The 22052-nt window shown below is 42.9% G+C and overlaps 1 long non-coding RNA gene and 1 other non-coding gene across 3 annotated transcripts; both read left to right on the top strand.

Annotated features, from left to right (window-relative positions):
* Nucleotides 1–5487: 5487 nt before the first annotated feature.
* On the top strand, nt 5488–5594 carry LOC122094488. The gene has a single exon (XR_006144804.1). It is a non-coding gene; the product is annotated as a small nucleolar RNA R71 (small nucleolar RNA).
* Nucleotides 5595–16097: 10503 nt separating this feature from the next.
* On the top strand, nt 16098–16743 carry LOC122093451. 2 transcript variants are annotated; one of them, XR_006144450.1, is made up of 3 exons: nt 16098–16228; nt 16296–16385; nt 16507–16743. It is a non-coding gene; the product is annotated as an uncharacterized LOC122093451 (long non-coding RNA). The 2 variants fall into 2 exon arrangements; XR_006144452.1 differs by having other exon boundaries at nt 16463–16743.
* Nucleotides 16744–22052: the final 5309 nt, after the last annotated feature.

The raw sequence follows: 22052 nt of genomic DNA, 5'->3' as shown, positions 1-22052 counted from the left end.
TTCGAGCTCGGTAACCACACCGGGAGGGTAGAACACTCATTCTACAACCTTGATATAGTTTATACATCAAGATTCCATCAAACCTAGCTTTTTCTAGGTCGAAATGAAGGGATTGAGTGGCATGGGAGGTTGTACTTACCTCTGACAGTGATTCCGGAAACAAGGCGGCACCCGGCACCAAGGTAGGCCTCCAAATCCCCTTCTTCTTCCTCTTCTTCTTCCTTCCTCTCCTCTTTCTCTCCTCTCCTATGTTGGGCACAAGGGAAATGAGGAAATGAATCCTCATTTCCCAACTTATAATGTAAGTGGGCCTTAAGGGTCTGTTTGGTTTGGACCTCTTTTGAACCAATCGGGTTAAATGAAATTCGGGCCACAATGACTCACCCATTTAGGTCCATAAGGTGTTCACATCATGAGAAAAATGTGGACGATGATTTGGGATCATCAAAAGTCATTTATGATGCGAGTGGTGGGAACCATGGGCATTGGAACCTCGATAGTAGCCTGTCAATCCACTAAAATTAGGCACTAGATTCAGGTCCAGGCTACTTCCGGTGGCTTGTTTCCGATGGCTAAGATAGCTTTCTATCTTAATAGCTTGCTATCCCATGGTTGGCCTCGCACGGGTGGCTCCCCTTAGACATGCTCAAGGCCTTTTGGCAATTATGATGCATGCCGAAAATTAAGTGTGGGGAGTCGGTTCACTTACCATCTGGGATCAAAAGGTATGAATCCCCTCCAGTTAGATAGGCATGAAATGCACGAACATGTGGGGTCATCTCTACCAGTTCGATAATGCACACTCCGATCTGAGGCCTGTCACAACACTTTCAAATTAGACTAGATTAGGGCACGGGTGTAACAGGAAAGCTTTGGTATTTTTTTTGTAAATCCCAGAACTTTCATAGGCAACATTCCTAAGTTCCTCTAACTCAGATAGTTGGAGCCTACGATGAATTCCCACATCAGACAAATCAAAGTTGAGCTTCTTGATGGCCCAAAAGACCTTACGCTCTAACTCAACTGGTAAGTGATAGGCTTTCCCATACACCAAAGGTAGGGAGACTGACCAAGGTCTGTCTTGAATGCAGTTCGATGGGCCCACAAGGCATCAATGAGCCTAAGGGACCAATTCTTACTGTTGGGATTAACAGTTTTCTCTAAGATTTGTTTGATTTGCCTATTAGACACCACCACTTGGCCACTAGTTTAGGGGTGATAAGGGGTAGATAATTTATGGGTGATCTATTTCTTTTTCATTAAGGCCTCAAAAGGCCGATTACAAAAATGAGTACCCCTATCACTAATTATTGCACATGGTGCACCAACACGGGAAAAGATGTTCTCTTTGAGAAACTGGACCACCACTTTGTGGCCATTAGATTTACAAGGTATGGCCTTTATCCATTTAAAAACATAATCAACGGCAAAAAGTATATACAAATTTCTAAAGGAATTAGGGAATGGTCCCATGAAATCGATGCCCCATACATCAAAGATCTCAACTACCAAAATAGATTGAGGGGCATCATGTTCTTCTTATTGATACGGCTAAAAGACTGGTGGGCAGGATAAGCCTTGTAAAAATCAAAAGCATCTCTAAAAAGAGCGGGCCAATAAAATCCGCATTGGAGAACCTTTGTGGCAGTCTTCTTAAGTCTAAAGTGTCCACCACATACATGACCATGGCAAAAAGAGAGAATGGAATGCTACTCATGATCAGGAACACATCGTCGGATAATCTGATTTGGATATATCTTAAACAAATAATGATCATCCTAGAAAAAGTACTTAACTTGGGAATGAAACCTATACTTATCTTAGGTGGACCAGTGATCCGGAGTCACACCTGAAACTAAGAAGTTGACAATGTTAGCAAACCATGGTTCATTGGACACTGCAAATAATTTTTCATCTTGAAAGTTCTCATTGACTGGAGAATTGACAGTCAAGGAATTGGAAAGCCGAGATAAATGGTCTACAACTAGGTTTTCAACTCCTTTCTTATCCCTAATTTTCAAATCAAACTCTTGCAAAACTAAAACCCACCTAATGAGACGGGATTTGGCAACCTTCTTCTGAACTAGGTACTTAAGAGCAGAATGATCAGTATACACAACCACATGTGAACCAACGAAGTAGGATCGAAACTTTTCTAATGCAAACGCAACAGCTAAAAATTCTTTTTCAATGGTTGTATAATTGAGCTGTGCATCATTTAAGGTCCTATTAGCATAGTAAATGACAGTGGGAAACTTATTAATCCTTTGACCCAAAACCACTCCTATGGTAAAATCTGAAGCATCACACATCAGTTCAAAAGGTTTAGTCCAAACAGGTGGTTGAACAATGGGTGCATTGGTCAACTCCTTCTTAAGTTGCTTGAAGGATTCTAGGCACTTTTTAGAAAACTCAAAATTTTGATCTTTGGCAAGTAATGAAGTGAGAGGTCGGGCTAACTGACTAAAGTTCCTAATAAACCTTCTGTAGAAGCCCGCATGCCCTAGAAAAGATCAGACGTCCTTAATAGATTGAGGAGATGATAAATTATCAATTAAATCCACTTTGGCTCTATCTACTTTAATTTCCTCAGATATTATATGACCCAAAACAATACCAGATTTAACCATAAAATGGCATTTCTCCCAATTCAAAATCAAATTCCTAGATATATGCCTTTTCAAAACTAGAGAAAGATGATGAAGACATTCAAAATAGGAATTCCCATGAATTGAAAAATCATCGATAAATACTTCTGAGAATTTTTTGACCATGTCAGAAAAGATGCTCATCATGCATCGTTGGAATGTAGCAGGGGCATTACAAAGCCCAAAGGGCATACGCCTATAAGAAAATGTTCCATATGGGCATGTAAAAGTGGTCTTATGTTAGTCCTCTAAAGCAATTGGGATCTGGTTATAACCGAAATATCCATCAAGAAAATAATAACATTCATGTCCCGTTAACCTCTCTAACATCTGGTAAATGAATGGCAATGGGAAGTGGTCCTTCTAGGTTACCGCATTAAGTTTTGTGTAGTCTATGCACACTCTCCACCCTGATTAGACATGGATTGGAATTAATTCATTATTGGCATTGGAAACTACAGTCACACCAGACTTCTTAGGCACTACGTGAATTGGGCTTACCCAATGGCTGTCAAAAATAGGATAAATTATTCCATGATCCAAGCACCTTAGGATCTCTTTCTTAATGGCTTCCATCATCATTGGGTTAGCTCTTCTTTGGGGTTCCGTGGATGATTTGGAATCCTCCATAAGATGTATATGATGTCGCACAATAGAAGGGATTATACCCTTGATATCAACCATGGTCCAACCTAGGGCTTCCTTATTATATTTTAACACTTTGAGTAACTCCTCTTCCTGGCTAGAAGTCAAATTTGAAGAAATTATTATAAGAAGAGTCTGGTTAGGCCCTAGTAAAGCATACCTCAAATTAGATGGCAACTCCTTAGGATCTAGCTTAGGGGGTTGAACTATGGAAGGTTTGAGAATGGAATTGGAAAGGGGTCCTAAGGGTCCACATGTGGGTGAAGACTCAAGACTTCAAAAAAGAAATTTTCACTATCATCATTCAACTCATCCATACACTCTTAGAATTCTGAAATCAATATCAAAGTTGGTAATTAAATCATCAGAAAAATTCAAAAAATCCTCAAGCATATTGATCTCTTCTTCCATATGTGGTTGCTTGCCTATCCTAAACATGTTAAACTCAACAGTTTGGTTACCAAAAGATAACCTTAGGAAACCATTCCGACAATTGATTAATGCATTACTGGTAGCCAAGAAAGGTCTTCCTAGAATTATTGGGGTCTCATCCTTGGTTGAGAAGGGCTTCGTATCTAACACAATGAAATCAGGAGAGAAAATAAATTCCCCCACCTTTAGTAAGATATCCTCAACCATCCCTTTAGGAATCTTAACAGTCCTATCTAGCAACTGAAGAGTAGTTCCAGTAGCTTTCAATTCTCCCAATCCTAGTTGCTTGTACACATGGTAAGGCAAAAGATTCACACTTGTGCCAAGGTCAAGTAAGGCATGCTTAATGTAGGTATTGCCAATGACACAAGCAATGGAAGTGCTCCCTAGATCCTTATACTTGGCTACTATAGGCTGAGTAATTATGGAACCAATGTTACCTGCCAAAAACACCATTTTGGGCACACTAATGATATGTTTGTGAGTACACAAATCTTTCAGTACCCTTGGATAGGTGATGATCTAGGATATGGCATCCAAAAGAGGGATGCTCACTTCTTCCTTTTTGAAGACTTCTAAAATTTTATCCATGGAAGCAGTATTCTTTTTGTTTACTAAGCGATTAGTAAATGGGACAGGAGGAACATAAGGATTGTTAGGGATTTGCCCTTTTTCAAAAGAATCATTTTTGATTTCCTCAACCAAATTATCTTTAGTTTTAGAAGAATCTTTAGGTTCAACAGATGAACCTGGAACAAGAGGCACACTTGTGTCCTCAACTGAAAGAGAGTTAACAGGAGTAATAGATGGAGAGGATTTAGGAACACTCTGTTGGTACTCTCTGCCACTCCTAAGGGCATAAACAACATTACATTAGTTAGAGGGCCCTTGTTGGGTCTGACCTTGTACTATATTCAGTGGTGCATTAGTTGGTGCTTGTGAACTAACAGGCTGATGATGGCTAGGGTTAGGCTCTGGTTGACTAGGTAAAGTTTCATTCTCCCTCTTACACATAATTGAGACAACTTAGGTGAGTTCTCTCGTAAGATTTTGATAGCTTGTCATGAGGAAGGCCATATTTTTTTTCAAGTCACCTATTCTACTTTCCTCTTCAGTGTTGGTAAAGCCAGGGGGTTGCTGATAAGATGATATGAGAGAGGCCCTAGGCAAACTAGCCTGAGGTCCTACATTTGACCTAGGAAAAGTATTTTGGAAAAAAGATTGCTATGTAAAGGGAGGCCTTTGGGGTCCAAATTGACTTTGATTATGGAAATTGGAAGGCCCTGCTTGGTTGCCCTGATTCCAGGAGAAATTTAAGTGATTTCTCCATCCTGGATTGTAGGTGTTACTATATAGATTATTCTGGTATAAGGCATTAACATTATCATTAGAAGTGGCCCCAGAGGTGTTGGGGCATTCTTCTATGACATGTCTAGGGGACTGGAACCAAGCACAAATCTTAACCAAATTGACTGATGATGGTTCTCTAGGAACAATAGCCTCAATCATTTTGATTAGGCTATCCAAATGGGCTTCCTTGGCTACTATCACATCCACAAAATATCCTTTCCCTGCTATGGTTCTTTCACTCTCTTGGGTTGGTTCCCACTCACGGGTTTTGTCAGCTAAGTCAAGTAAGAATTTTCATACCTTTCCTTCATCTGTAAAGGATGTGAATCCCTCAGGGCACATATACTCTATCATTTGTTTAGTTGGGTAATCATTACCCTCATAATTTATTTGATATAAATGCCATAAATCTAAGCCATGGTGAGGGCATTCTTGGAGTAGATCCTTGAATCTCTCCATAAGTTTGGAAAATGACTCACTAGGCTTTTGCCTAAACTAAAGGATATCACTTCTAAGCTTATTGGTCTTGTGAGTTGGGAAAAACTTCTTAAGGAAGACAACTGTGAACTATTCCCATGAGGTTATGGAATTTGTGGGTAACCCATATAACCACTTCTTAGCTTGGTCTTTCAATGCAAACATAATGAACCTAAGCTTAACAGCATCATCAGAAAGCTATTGGATCTTAATTAGAACACATATTAGGGAAGTGTCGAGTCCTGAGGCACAAGCTTCATATTCAGTTATGTTATTGGTGTAGGGGAAATCGGATAAGCTACCATATAGTGTCACAGCCTTTTCATTGCCTAAATCGGTGTGGCAAAGGTTTTTTCCAAAGATGTGTACCACATCTCAGATTCCAGAAACTTCTTACTAAGGTAATATATGGCATGCTCTGCCCCCTTTTTCATCTCTTTTATTGCTAGCAATGAGCCCATGGAATATTCTCCCACTGATAAGTATAACAGAAGTGGTTCTCCTTCCACTAGTGGTGTTAATACCGGTGGGTTTATGAGGTATCCTTTGTTCTTATCAAAAGCTTGTTGGCATTGATAATTCCATTCTATGGGCTGATCCTTCTTCAGCAACTTGAAGATTGGTTCATAGATTGTAGTCAACTGAGCTATGAATCTGCTGATATACTAGATGTGACCCAGGAATCTTCGTATCTGCTTCTCAGTGTGAGGCATAGGCATTTCTTAAATTTCCTTGATCTTGATAGGGTCAACTTTAATGCCTCTTTCACTCACCAAGAACCCTAACAATTTTCCTACTATTGCCCCAAAGACACTTCTGAGTGTTCAACCTCAACTGATATTTTCTTGATTCTTTCAAAGAATCACCTTAATGCGGGAATGTGCCCCCTGTTGATCCTTTGACTTCACTAACATGTCATCCACATAGACTTCCACATCCTTGTTGATCATATCATGCAATATGGTAGTAGCTCCTCTCTGATAAGTTGCCTCAGCATTCTTCAGTCCAAAAGGCATCACCTTATAACAATATGTTCCCCATGGAGTGGTGAAGGCTGTCTTCTCCCAATCTTCGGGGTGCATGTTCACTTGGGTGTATCCCAAGAATCCATCCATGAATGATAATAAGGCATGCCCTATCGTGTTGTCAACCAATACATCAATGTGAGGTAATAGGAAGTTATCTTTAGGGCTTACCTTGTTAAGATCCCGAAAGTCTATGCACATTTGTACCTTGCCATCCTTCTTTGGCACTGGTACAATGTCGGCCAACCATTGGGGGTAATTTACCACTTATAAGAACCCCACATTCCATTACTTTACTACTTCTTAATTGATCTTCTCACTCCATTCTAGATGCATCCTTCTGAGCTTCTGTTTGACCGGCTTTGCCCCAGGGTAGGTCAACAAGCAATGTTGCACAATGTTGGGGTCTATAACAGGCATATCCTCATCTGACCAAGCAAAGACCTCAGCAAATTCCTTTAGAAGACTAATCATCTATTTTACTTCTTCATCATCAAGGGTAGTGCCAATTTTTACCTCTCGAAGGCATTGGTTAGTTCCTAGATTAATAACTCAAGTATCCTCACAGATGAGTTGGGCTTTCTTTGGTTTGTATTGTTTTATTAACTCTTGAAATTTATTAAGATCATCATCAGAGAAGGAGGTAAGTCATACTCGAAATCAGAAATTTCATTTATGAAAGAAGGAGTAACAAACTTGACATACATGGACTATGGATTCTCTTCAAGAGGGGAGGCCGACATGAAATCATAAACAGCAAACTCAACAACTGACTCAACTATAGACTCAATGACTGGTTTAATGCTTTCATCAGTGGTATCAAGTTTGATTGACTCAACAACATGAGTAAACTTGAAGTTCTCCCCAATGCTAGCCCAGTTCAAGAGCGGTTCGACGGCTCGATGGATGAGAAGATATGGTAACGAGCCTCTTTCTTCTTCTAGGAAGGTTGTTTCTATTTCTTTAATGGTGCAATGGTTGTTCTGGATAAGTGCCTATTTCTTCACAAATACCAACTGATCAATCTCATGCTCTCGGAAGCCGAACGTTTTGAGGGGTGAAGATTGGTGGAGACTGTTCAATCCTCTTTCTATAAAGTCCATCTTTTCCAGCCTATTGAGGGATGCCATCCCGATGCCTTGGTCACATCTTTAACCACCTTCAAGGACCTTCCTGCTATAGTTGGTTCGAGCATAGTACATGCAAACTATCATTCTTTGTGCTCTTCTTTACTTTGCTTTAAGTGCTTCTTCCTCTGAAATGCCTAGGTTTGAGCTCATGTAACTCCTGAGCTCGTGGCTTTTTTAGAAAGGAACAAATGTGACCTTTCAGATTCATGGGAAGTTGTAGGCTCTAGTTGAGTCTTATCTTCTTTTCCCATTCCCTCTTCAAGAGTACTCGGGACTTGGCAATTCGTTTGACTGGATCAGTGTTGTGGGGTTGTTAGAGGAGAACCCATCTTCAATCAGTGCTACTTTCACTATTCTAGTGATGCAACTATTTTGATCATTTTCTTTGGCTAGCATTTGTTGTTGTTCTACCTCATGGGTTACCCAGTCGAACTCATCTTGAAAGAATACTTTAAACCCTGGTTGAATCTTTGCAGCAGTTTCATGAACACATGGCTCAACATTTCCACAAAAGGAAAAATCTTCTCCTTCCCTTATGAAGTACCCATTGAGAGTGGGGTAGTAAGAGGCAGAGATTTTCCTAGTCATCCTTAGTACCTTCTACCCTTTGTTGCCCTTCTTCTTGCTTGGTCTAGGGGTTTGAGGAATGTAGCTAAGACCAGTCTTTCCTTTGCTAACACCAGAGTGGGTAATTTTGAAACACCCTGATGATACTTTCCCAATCCCATCCCTGGAAACTATTGCATGTTCCTCAACATCTGATTTACTGAAGGACTCCATATTGCTTTATAGTTAGCCAGAATCTTTTCATCTGGCATTTTCTTGGTAAGTGCGGCACAAGTTTCTTCTATTTCAAAACCATTAAGTTGAACTTCCTGGTCTTGTTCTTCTCCATTTTCAATGTTGGCTAAGGTGTTCACCACTTTGGGACCTCTAGCTACTATAATCACCTTTCCTTCATAAATGAAGTTATTTTTTTGATGGAGACTAGAGGACACTACCTTCGCATGATGTAACCAAGGCCTTCCCAAGAGCATGTTAAAAGATAACGGTATACCAATGATCTGGAAATCAATATCAAACTTCACCAGGCCAATTACTATGGCGATGGTGAGGATGCCAAGGATTTTTCTCTTAGTGTTGTCATATGCCCATATGGTTTGGGTTGACGGCCTCATCTCTTCCAGGTTGATGCCAATACTCTTTTCCGATCTTAAGGGTAGAACATTCAAAGAAGACCCGTTGTCAATGAGAACCTGGGGAACCACCTTGTCTAGACATTGTACCGTGCTGTGTAGAGCTTTATTGTGCTGGGCTCCTCTAGAGAGTTTAGTGTCTGAGAACATCAATGACTATACCACATATATTGCCCCTACTATGTGCGAGAGGTGTACTGGATCTATCTCAATTAGCACTTGCACATTGGTGAGAGACTTCAAGACTACTTCCCAGTGTGTGGGGGAGGCCATCAACAATCCCTAAATTGAGATATTAGCTTGGGACTTCTTGAGCTGAGCCAAGACTAGATTCTTTGGTTCTTTCTTTAAGCCACTAGCTCCTGCTCCATTAGTTCTTAACTATTCTACGGCTTGGGCCTTGCCCTTGTGGTCTTTTCCACTCCGAGTTTCCATCACATTAGCAAGTTTCTTCATAATAATCTCTGTGTGATAGCAATCTTTATCATCACTGTTTGTTATGGTAATTATCCCTACTATGGGGTCATCTTCTTCCTCAGATTCCTCTTCACTACTTGGGGTAGGAGGTCGAGGTCCTCCACAAATGCCCACAGCCCTGGCTCGTACCTTCTTGACTTCATTGGAAAGCCACGCAACTACTGTATCTATCATTTCTGCAAGTGTGGAATGTCCCTCTATTTTCTGAAGGATTATCAACTGTTCGGTGCAGCATTGTTCACTGATGGCCACTTCACCTAACATTTGGTCTATCTCATCAGCCATAAATTTTATCTCAACCAAATGATTATAAACATAAGCCATGTGTTCTGCTATAGGATTTACTTCTCCTTCAATAGTGATCTCATAGCCTTCACTATCCTCTAAATCTGATGCCGGATCTTCCCCTTCCATGTGAATTGTGAGTGTCGGATGAATAGCATCTATGGGATCAATCATTGGGTCATCTTCTCCAATTGCATTCACAGAATATCCTCCTGGGTCCCTGGGTGAGTAGTACCTTGATGCATCATCATCATCATTGTGCCAAGGCCCCTGATAGTCATCCTAATCTGGTTACTCATCATCGCCTTGAGAATCAGAGTCATCTCCAACATTCTCATCCTCACTTTCGTCCTCATCATCGTCGTTATCATCCTCTTCTTTGCTGATTTCCCCCTCACTTGGTTCTTCATCATATTCCTCTTGACCATCAAATTGCCCCGCATCCAAATGTTCGTAGTATTCAGAGAGTGTAGATCAAAAAATTTTCATTGGGCCAGACTTGGTCTCATTGGCTTGAAGATGGATTAGGCCTGACTCATCATTTTCTATGTCACTCCCGATGTAGATTAGGGAGGCATGCTCTTTGATTTATTCTCCCACTGACAATGCTATCACTACTATGAGGAGGTCATCCATGACTTCTTCAATCATCTTTGGATTATCCTCTGAAGGAATAGTGGGCTGAATTAGAGAAGTGGGATCACCCTCCTAGCCTTCTCCTAAAGCATTCACTGATCCTGTTGCCGAAGTGATCTTTTGGGTTATATACCGATCCCTGAGAATGGGATTGGTAGAGGGTGATGAGGGATATAAGGCGGGCTGATATGAAGGTGATATGATGTGAGAGGTAGGGTCTGAAGATTGGGGGTGATAAGATGAGGAAACTCCTCCTTGATGATGTGATGAAGGTTGATGATATGGTAGAGGTTGGTAATATGGTGGAGGTTGGTAATGTGATGCAGGTTGATAATATGGTGAAGGTTGGAAATATGCTGGAGGTTAGAGATGTGCTGCAGTGGATTCTTCTGTTGATGAGGAAGGATGAATGGCTTTCTCATAAGCCCTAGCTTTTCGACTTTTGGCTCTCCTATAAGCATGAGTATTCATGTGATTCTTTCGAGCTCAGGATACAATACGTTAAGTGGGATCACTCTCTGTTTCTTTTTCATCTAGGTTATTCACAAGGTCATAGAGAATGGATGATGGAAGTGCTTATCCAACTGATACCTGTGAATAGCCCTTCGGAAGGAGTCACACTCCTTTTGACAAGCATCCTTAACGAATCCACGGAAGTGCCCTACCAATTCTGGAGGAAGGGACAACCTTTGCACAAGTTGGAATTTCTCTTGCCATTAAACATGCCTCTCTTCTTAGTATTTCTTGGCATCCCTAATAAAATGGGTTGGATCATAGAACTTAGGATCCCAATTTTTCTAGTCACTCATTGTTGGCAACATGTTGACGGTTCCATGATCCGGGAGGGGATTGGTATTAACATTAGGAGATTTCTTCATCTTGACTTCAATGGTCCCATTGTCTACCAAGTTCTGGATTGAATGTTGGAGACCTATGCATGTTTCAGTGTTGTACCCCTTCTGAGTGTGATAAGCACAATATTCATGATCTTTGTACCATGCTAGGGAAGGGTTGCTGATTACTCTTGGAACGCCTATCCCTGGCAATCCTTGTTTCTTTAAATTTTCATACACGGCTGTCACGGGCATTCCCAAATCAGTAAACTACCTTCTTCGATGAGGAACCTTCTGGGTGGGTGCATCTGCTTGTATCATGAATGGTTGTAAAGAGGTGACAGGTGAGGTTGAGTGTTGAACCACACCTACCATATTGGTCTCGGGACACTTTCTCCATCCAACTCTAGTGTTCTTACATGCATCTTGGTAGGATCCTTGATACTGAGCTTCCCTGAGGATTTTGTTTTCCACACATGTACCGGTGGCTATCAAGGCATCAAAAGTTTACCGATGTTGATAGTAAATGACATCATAATAAAGCTTTGACAAGTTTTCAATCAACATTTCTACTTGCTCTGCTTCTGAAGGCCGATCTATCATTTTGGCAGCCGTATCCCTAAACCTCATCAAGAAGGCTGTGAATCCTTCTCTAGGCTATTGTCTCAACGTCTCAAGCTCCCGACGTTTCACATCGACTTTGGTGTTGTAAGAGTATTGCTTGGTGAAGGCTTTCACCACTGTTGTCTAATTCTAGGTTTGGAAAGACTCCAACTGGGTGAGCCACCTTAGTGCTGCTCCTGATAGGGTTAACATGAATGCTTGTCCCATCTAGTTGTCCACAAGTTGCCATGACTTGGAGATGTTAAGGAAGACTTTGAGATGAGCCTTAGGGTCCCCTAACCCATCAAATTTGTCAATCTGCCATTTGAACTTCTCGAGAATCCTTACCCCAGAAGAGGAATTCATTTCATCAGAATCCACTGCTTGGCTTTCTGAACTCTTTCCTATTCGGAGCATATTTCCAATTTATCCAATTGCTCCCTAACTTTTCTTTCTCTCTCCATCTCTAAAGATTCCATTCGGACATGCGCTGTAAAATCTTCTTCCTCATCTTCAATCACTACCTTGGGAGAAGGGACCCTGGAATAGGGCCCCCATTGACCATTTGGACGGGTAGGTGAAACTCCTCTCTAACCGGTTAGCCTGACTTGCTCGGGTTCTCCTGAGTCAACTCGGGGAGAATTCCCACGATGACCCGTTGGTCCATTCTGATCCAACTATCCTATAGCTTGTACTGGTTCAGTCCTGGGAGGGTTCTAGAATGCATGCAGCATCTGTGTTATCCCTCTCTTAACCTTGGGCCTTTCCGTCTGTAAGGTCTCTATGGGGTGGACCAATGCTTCCCTGGGTGATTCAGGATTGTGCGGATCCATGTGAACTAGGTTGTAATCACTTGGCGATAGACAATCTCGAAGAGATGACAGAGGTAATATTGGACTTAATCGATCAACCGGTTACCCTGACATGTCCAAATGGACTGCGGAGAATACTTGAGGTGTGGAATTGTGCCTGAATCAAAAAGTGATTTATTTTAGGATTCTTGTATTCTCAATCCCTTTGTTCACACATTCACTAGAATAAAAACCAATGATACATCCAAAGTTAGTCCACTTGATGGTAGGGAGTGGATAGGGGTTAATGCCCCTAGTCCACTCAATGTCATAAGTGGGAGGTTCATATAAATGGCTTGACCAGAGTACTCCTATTAATACATTCATTGTCAATAAAGTCATGCTTTCCTTTATCTTATCCCACTAGGTGACCTTCCTCCTAGTTTCCTCGGGTCTTTTAGATAATTTGGCATTTCACAGGACTTTGACAGAAATCATCCTGGATCGCGTATGACAAATCATCCATATTTCATTTCTAAAGAGGAATGACACCTTTTATCCAAAACCCATTTAGGAGAGCATTTCTTTATGACTAGAATATATCATAGGAAAATTCTTTTTTAAGACCACAAACAAATTCTATAGATCAGATTATGGCGTCCTAGCGTTTCCTACATGATACGAGCATGCGGTGGATGCAATAGAACTGACAAGGCTTCCTTACAGGATCTATATATGTAAGGTACGTGATCCTTTTAATATACCAATGGGTACAAGATCATGGGGGTGACTTCCTTGCCCATTACTCATGACTACACATGAGGTTAAACAACTAGCCATGGGGTGATAGAACCGTGAGTGATTGTGTGCAAAAGTGTAATGTGGGAATATCATTATCCGATCTCAGAATGTCATAAAGTGCACGGACCTCCTTGAGCGTGCTGGCCCAATTATGAACATCCTCATCGTTTAACAATACCCCACATCCTACACATGAGGTTAAGCAACCAACCATGGGGTGATGGAACCGTGAGTGATTGTGTGCAAAAGTGTAATGTGGGAATATCATTATCCGATCTCAGAATGTCATAAAGTGCACGGACCTCCCCGAGGGTGCTGGCCCAATTATGAACATCCTCACCGTTTAACAATAGCCCACACCCTTGTACAGGAAGCAGCTACCATTTACTCTCAAAGTACTCTCCATGACATGCATTGACCTCCCCAAGGGTGAGGGCATGACAGGGAGACCCTTGCCAAATGATTTCCCTTTAAGCCCAATGCATGATGTAGTTAGCGAGTACAAATACAAACATGGGGTTAGCCAAACATGTTTTCAAAAATATGTGTTGGAAAATGTTCTTACATTTAATGGTAGCATCTAGTGCTGGAAGCTTAACATTTCTCCCCAGTGGAGTCGCCACTGTGAGGGCAGCGGCCGAAAATAATGTTTGGTTCCTCCTTTGTGGGCAGTAAAAAGGCTTGCATCTATTCCGTCCTCTCTCCTCTCTTTCTCTTTCACGAGGGAGGGGTGTGTTGTGTGTGCTTACTCTATGGGCTCCGTGCCACCGTATCAATGGTTGGAGATACGTGGAGTCCTATTTTACAAGAGTGTAAAATTCATCATTTGAGACAAGGGTTTGATGATGGTCCAATACGGGGATTGGGATTATACAAAAGGATTTGGTGTCACCACCTAGGGTTATGGGCCTAGGACCCGGGGGTGGGCCCAATTCCTAAGCAAAGGGCCCGAAAGTTTGTCTGGTCCAAAGATTTAGGGTAAGTGTCAGGTTATAGAATTAGGAAGGTGTTAGGCACCCAATCTGCCCAGTTCAACCGGTCTTCCTACTATATGCTTAAGGACGAACATTTTCTACCATTATTCCTATTTCGCATGCATGGCTAAGTTATCACACATATGTACGTTGACTGAATTTAAAAAACTATGTACACTAAAACAAGGTCTAATAAAGTCTACATTGTGCTAATTCTGTTGAGAAATTATACCTGAGTTTGACCCCTGTTTTGGGTCAAGAGGGGTGGAACCCCTGGTTGATGCTGGTACAAACATCCTTGTGGATTCTCCCGGCTCAGGGGAAGATGGTCTTGACCTCCAACTTCCTTTCTTGAGAGATACTGACTGTGATAATAGTCGGGCAGAGTTTCAGCTAGGAATGGTTACTTTCGATTTTGAATTCGGATAGAGCTTCGACTAGTGAAGGCTATTTCGGGCCTAGGCTGAGGTGGTATTTGGATAGAGCTTCTGCTAGGGATGGGATACTTTCAAGTTTTGGATGAGGTGGCACTCGAACAGAGCTTCCACTGGGGATAGGCTATGGGTGGGCTAGGCTGAGGTGGCACTTGAATAGAGCTTCAGTTGGGGATAGGCTATGGGAGGGCTAGGAGGAAACTTTTCCTAAAAATTTCACTCAAAGAAAGCAAAGGATTGAAGAGTCCCAAAGGCCCGAAGAACACTTTAAGATCTGAAGAACACTTCAGATCTTATGAAGATCTCTCCGAAGACTTGGAAAACATCAAAGGGGGATGGGAGGAGAGAGGGTAGAGCTTCTCTACTATGGGATGTTGTGGGGTATCTTGGTGTTGTGTTGTGAAAAACCAAAGGGAGGGGTATTTATAGGATTCTTGAACCAATGGGGAGAGAAAGGGAATTCCCTTGGATAATGGTAGAAAAAAGTGGTTCTTTTAAGCTAATGACGATGAAAAAATGAAAGTTTTGGCCAATGGGGTGGGAGATGGTTTTTTTGACTAATAGGAAAAGTGAGTCTTTTTCTTGGGCCAATGAGGTGAGAATATTCCTTTTTGAGCCAATAGAAGGTTGCAGCGTAGGATATGCTAGTGGGACAGTGTAAAATACGTAAGTAGGTGAAGAGAAAATCTCTTCTCCCACTGGGTTAGTGGAACACAAATCCTGACCATTGACGGTGGCACACATGGCTGGGTATGGGTGCACGTGGCATGCAAAGGTGTGTGCGGGAGGCTGGCAGTGGTGTATGGCATATGGAGGCCATGAGTGCACAAGGTTGGTAGGCAGCAGGCGCGAGGGGCTAGCACGTGAGGGTGCACTGGCTGCCTTACGGCCGCGCGCAGGCTGGTTTTTGACTCCGCACGGGGTCTGTGGTGGGAGTGTATGGGGTGTAGCGTAGGGGCGCACAGGGTGTGCGGTGGTTGCTCAAGGGCTGGTGCGCGGGTGCACACGGGGTGTGCGGTGGGAGCACGTAATGTGTGTGCGAGGCTGGCTAAGACGTGCACAGCATACGTGAGGAGCTGGCCTGCCGGTTGGCTGACTGACTGACTGGCTGGCTAGCACATGTAGAATGCGTGTGGGGCTGGCTGCTGGCTGGCAGGCAAGCTGGCAGGGTGGCTAGTTGGCTGGCTAGCTGACTGATGCATGTGACATGCGTTGGAATCGACGGTCTGATTTTGACGTACCATATATTGTTAGAATCGTATTTCTGAGTACTATCCATCCGTACGGTTATCCTAACTAGATTCCTTCATATATAAAAAGTCAAAATTGGACCCTCTTTTCTCTTGCATAGGATTTTTAGGGTTTTTTAGGTAGGGGATGTTTCTGGGTTTCCTTAGTCGATCATCATCTCTATTGATCAGAAATAAGAAGTCATGTCCAAGATCCGCATTTCATTATAGCCGGTGGGGGTGACAAAATTGGGTGTCTACAGTAAGTCTCAACCACTCTCTTTTCTTTTTCTTTCTTTCTCTTCTCTTGTTGATATGATCCTTCTCAGGTATCCCCGGAGGCCTATACTAAGATTCGCTGCATGCACCAGGGCCTATGCATGGAGCTATTAAATGAGATGGGGCAGACATATTTTACGGTATCATTTCTTTCTTAAGCATAGTTCTTCCTTACTGATGCATCTCATTCTGATTGCTTCTTTACATTTTTTTTAAGGGGCATGGATCACTGATCTTGAGAAGTAACTGGTGGACTTACAGGTTTGATATGATGCTGCAGTCGTTGGTGATGTGATGATCCCTACAAATGATGCCAGTTCGGATGACGAGGCTCATTCCTACAACCCTTCCTTTCTTATCTTTCCCTGTCCTGCAAACTGAGAACACTAATGTTTTTTTTCCTCCTTTTATATTTCTTTTCTTTTTGTCTTTTTTTTTTTATTATTGTACTTCCAGTCTTGGCTCTTTGTTTTGAAATGAAAACATTTTTTTTTGGCATAAAAAATCTTTTTGAATTATTGAGGTTTTAAGGCATGACTAATTCCACGACTCAAATTTTCATTAGAATAAGAACTGGCTCTTTGTTTTAAAATGAAAACATTTTTTTTGGCATAAAAAATATTTTTGAATTATTGAGGTTTTAAGGCATGACTAATTCTATGACTCAAATTTTCATTAGAATAACCGAAGGAATGCTAAAGTCCGAATATCACTTTGTTAAGTAATCCAGTGAAATTACATTAAAGTGGGAAATGGCCTCTTAATTCTTGAGACCAAAGTTAGGATAGATGGGCTACAAGATGGGGTGACAATTCTTGGGGTGAATAGGTGTTCACCAACTCTTCAGGGTCTTTCATTTTTAGTCCATACTACTGGTTGATGTAAGTTGGAAAATAAAAAGACGTGTGGGTCAAACCATAACTTGACATACCTGCATCATGGGTCTTCATTAAGAAACCATCTTAGGGTCACCATGGGCACTTCCACTTGATATCCTATGTAGTTCTTCCCTATAAATATTCTTCCCAATCAATGATGAACTTGAACTCCGGAACCTCTCTCTTGTCTTGATAGTGAGAAGCTTTGAACTGACACCCCTTCAGAGGCTTGACCAATTATAACCTTTTGAGTAACCAAATTTGAAAGATAGCAGGACTTTCTTGATAACGAACGATCCCAAATTTGTGGCTATGGCTCATGTCGTTAAACCCTTTGAGTGTTTCTAGAAGAATTATAGGGACGATGTCACCTCCTTCTTTCAGTTGTTTTACTACCTCTATTAGGACTAGTGGTGCCCCACGTCTAGGAATTCGAAGAACATAGCGAGTCAATATGCAAAATAGATAAGCATCTTATGACCGCTGCTGGTGGCTTCCTCCCAACAACAAGTATTTGGCAAAAATCCTGGCCACCTTCAAAATGTCAATCTCCCCATATTTGACAAACTGCTTCATTTCCTCCTTCCCCCATCCAAAGAAGCTTTGAGTTTCTTCTCAGTAGTCCTTTTTCAAAGATGGTAGAATCAATCCGCCTATTGTGAGGGTAGCTGCCAAAGAATGATGAGATGTCTCTCTTCCCTTGGGGGGAAAGGGATTTGCATCCATTCCATCCTCTCTCCTCTCTTTCTCTTTTTTGAGGGAGGGGTGTGTCATGTGTGCTTTTCCTGCAGGCCCTGCACCACCATATCGCCGCTTGGAGATACGTGGAGGCCTATTTCACAAGAGTGTAAAGTTTGTCATTCTAGATAGGGGTTTGATGATGGTCCAATATGGGGATCAGGATCATACAATAGGGTTTGGAGTTGCCACTTAGGATTATGGGCCTAGGACTTGGGGGTGGGCGCAATTCTAGTGAAAAGGGCCCAAAAATCGATCTGGTCCAAAGATTTAGGGTAAGTGTCAGGTTACAGAATTAAGAAGGTGTTAGGCACCCAATCTGCCCGATTCAACCGGTCTTCCTACTAGATGCTTAAGAATGAACATTTTCCACAATTATTCCAATTCCATATGCATGGATAAGTTATCACATATATATACAATGACTGAATTTAAACGACTGTGTACACTAAAACAAAGCTTATATAAAGTCTACATAATTACAATTCGGTTGAGAAACTGTACTTGAACTTAACCCTTGTTTTGGGTTAAGAGGGGTGGGCCCCTGATTTGTACTATCTCGGACTGTCTTTCGGATCCTCTTGGCTCAAGGGAAGATGGTCTTGACCTCCAACTTCCTTTCTCGAGAGATGTTGACTATGACGATATTCAAACAGAGTTCCAGCTAGGAACAGTTACTTTAGGATTTGGGTTCGGGCAAAGCTTCGGCTAGGGAAGACTATTTTCATATTTGGATTCGGATAGGGCTTCGGATAGGGAAGGCTATTTCCAGGCTTAGGATGAGGTGGCACTCTGATAGAGGTTCCACTGGGGATAGCCTATGGAGGGCTAAGCTGAGGTGGCACTCCAACAAAGATTCCGTTGAGAATGGTTATTTTTGGAAAGATTACAAGGGTACTCAAACAGAGCTTCTGCTAAGAATTGCTATTTTTGGAAAGAAATGGATTGAAGATCCCCAAAGCCTTGAAGAACACTTTGAAGATCCGAATAGAACTCTGGATCTTGACAAAGATCTCTTCATACACCTGAAGAACCTCAAGGGGGAGGGATTTCTACTTATGGTAAAGAGCAAGAACACTCAAAGGAGGGATGCTAAGAACATACTATTTTTGGAAAAAATGGATTAGGTTGTGATGAGTGTATTTCACCCTAACCACGACACGGGTAAGGAGCGTCCTGACCAATGCTACATTGATACCTTATCTAGCTGTGCTGCCACCTCGGCCCTCCATCTGGCGTGCTGCTACCTTGGCCCTCCATCAGTCCGAGCTGCCACCTTGGCCCTCATTGGGTCGTGCTTCCACCTCAGCCCTCCATCAGGCCGTGTTTCCACTTCGGCCCCCATCAAGCCGTGCTTCCACCTCGGCCCTCTATCAGGCCTTGCTGCTACCTCAGTACTCCATCAGCCCGAGCTGCCACCTCAGCCTCTCATTAGGTCGTGCTGCTACCTCGGCCCGACATTAACAACAAGGTTCCCAGAAATGTGCTCTCATCCACTCCTACATTCAAGGAGCATAATCCCTAGTCACAAGGACAAGACTCTATCCACTACACATCACCAGAGACATCTATCCCTCACGGTTGGCATTTCCGAGATAAGAGGGGAATATTTCCCTGGAATACCCTAGGACCCAGAATATTCCCAGAATCACAGAGCCACTCCCCTCAAGGAATCTACGCCTAAACAGGACTCTTCACAAATGTCTCCCATTCTCCCTCCATCAGCAGCCTATAAATATCATGGTAAGCCTCCATCATGGGGATCGATCACTTCTTTTACTGAAAAAGCTCTCTTGAGCATCTACTGTGGAAAGATCTTACTTAGGCATCGGAGACTCCCCTATCAGGTCAGCCTGGATCTACCCTATCCTCTCTTCTGTGCAAGTCGACTAGAGCACCAGGAGCTGCAATGAAGATCATTTAGTCAATTTTTACTGCATCAGATTGGCACCGTCCGTGGGAAACTATTACAAAAAGCCGTCTTGGACCAATGCAATTAAGGAGTGAGAAGGTCATTTCTTCTGTGACAACACGAGTAAGATCCACCCATGAGTTACCACTTAGACGTCCCCATTCCCCACTAATGGTAGAGCAGGAGAATGTCCTGATAGAGATCCCTCTATGAGGGCCCCAGCAAGCCGGGCTTGATGCGCAAGTTACCCAAGGAGAGGGAAATCAGCGTGAGCAAAACCCTCAGCTATCTCACCATATCCCATCATCTTGGGTAACTCACCCAAATATAGAAGAGCAGATGTAGAGCCTATAGCTACAGGTGTGAGCGATAAACACACTGGTGCAGGACTTCATACGTTAGTTCAGCTCGGCACTCCCTGTGCCACAGATTGGTTCAGCTCAGCCGCTTAGGCCTATTCTGGGCAGACAACCCAACGAAAAATCTCCTAACAAGAGTGTCACCCCTCAATCAACAGCTAGGAGGGGGGTGGCCAGAACATCATGCACTGTTCATTCGGTACCACCCTGGTCTCCTACCAAGGGGCATAGGCAAGGCCTTATTCCTGCTAAGAATGGGAGAGCTCATCATTCCATATGTCATCAGAGTCCAGAGACACATGATGCCCACAGATCCCCACCCCAGATAGGAAGACACTAGCTATCGCCTCAAAGACTCACTAGAAGCACGCGTCCACACAAAAGAGAACGTGAGAACTCCCAGAGAATAGCTCGGTAAGATCAACCCCATGGGGGTCAGAGCTCACCCACCAGGCCGACCAGAGGCATACCACAGCAAATGCAGGATCGGCCTAGTGGTCACCAAGACCAAGGAAGAAGCCTTAGAAGAGGTGAAAGGGCATGTCGCTCCTTGGACCACCGATTCGAGGTGAGAAGGGATGACCTGGAGAGCCGCATACAATGCCTCACTGAGCGAATAGATTGAATGTAGAGGCAAAGGCACCTGGCCGACATAATTGTAACTCTGGCCTATAATGAACTATCCGAAGAACTAATAGATGCCGAGCTACCCCCAAATTTTGTGATATCCGTCTTCAATGGATATGATGGCACCACAGATCCCTATGATCATCTGCTATATTACAGCTCAGCCAGGATGGTTCATGGTAGGTCATACACCATTCTATGTCGAGCCTTTGTAGCCTCATTAAAAGGAGTTACGCTAGTATGGATGTCGAACTTACGGCCCTGATCCATCCGCAGCTATGAAGATCTGACAAGAGCGTTCCTCACACGTTTCCAAGCAAGTATGAAGCAGAAGCAAACTACACAAAACATGATGAACATGAGCAAGGGAGCAAGAGAAACTATAAGAGAGTTCCTTGCCTGATTCACCAAGGTGACACTGGAGGTAAAAAACCTACTGGAAGGAGTGGCATATAGCATATTATGCAATAGGGTGATGCACCCTGATCTGTCTCTGGCCGCCAGAGGGATAGCTGACAGGGGTGATCTATCAGAGAAGGAGAAGAAAAGGACTCTAAGGCCAAGGGACAATTCTTACGAGCCAAAGAAGAGCAGAACAGATCGGCCGCTTGACACTGCTGAACCCGAGCGATATGAACTTGATCGTTTCCAAACAAACCTACCCTTAGAGATCCAAGATCAGAAGTATTTTTGCTGGTCCAGACCAATGACGGCTAAACCAGAGGAGAGGAACCCCAACCGGTACTGTTGATACCACCAAGACCATGGACATGACACTGAAGACTACAAGTCTTTGAAAAGGAAAATTGATGAGCTCATCAAGGCTGGATACCTTAACAAGTATTTGAAGCAAAAATATGGTGGGAACTGGCCTGAGTCGAGGAGAGATGATGCCAGGCCGAGCCGCCTAAGGAACCAGCCATGGATCTAGCTGATGCTTACAATAACTAGAGTGGGTCTAACCATTCTAACAATCATGGGTGGACCCATGGTGGAATCAGTCAGAAAATCCAAAGCACACGTGAGGTTCGCGTGCATCACGGAACAACTTTTCAAAGCCCTCAGAACGGATCCACCATTACATTCTCTGACAGAGATCTGGAAGAGTTGAACTAGCCTCACAACGACGCTGTCGTAGTTCAATTAGTGGTGGCCAACCACCCCTTCCATAGGGTCCTAGTGGACACAGGAGCCTCCGTTGACCTCATATCCTACGAATCCTTCATAAAACTGGGGCTTGGCACTGGGGCCCTAAAGCCAGCCCAGGACCCTTGTAAGGATTTTCAGGCACAC

The sequence above is a fragment of the Macadamia integrifolia genome, chromosome 11, assembly GCF_013358625.1.
Source record: "Macadamia integrifolia cultivar HAES 741 chromosome 11, SCU_Mint_v3, whole genome shotgun sequence".
NCBI lineage: Eukaryota > Viridiplantae > Streptophyta > Magnoliopsida > Proteales > Proteaceae > Macadamia > Macadamia integrifolia.
The sequence above is the reverse complement of the archived record's forward strand: the minus strand, read 5'-3'. Positions and strand labels throughout refer to the sequence as shown.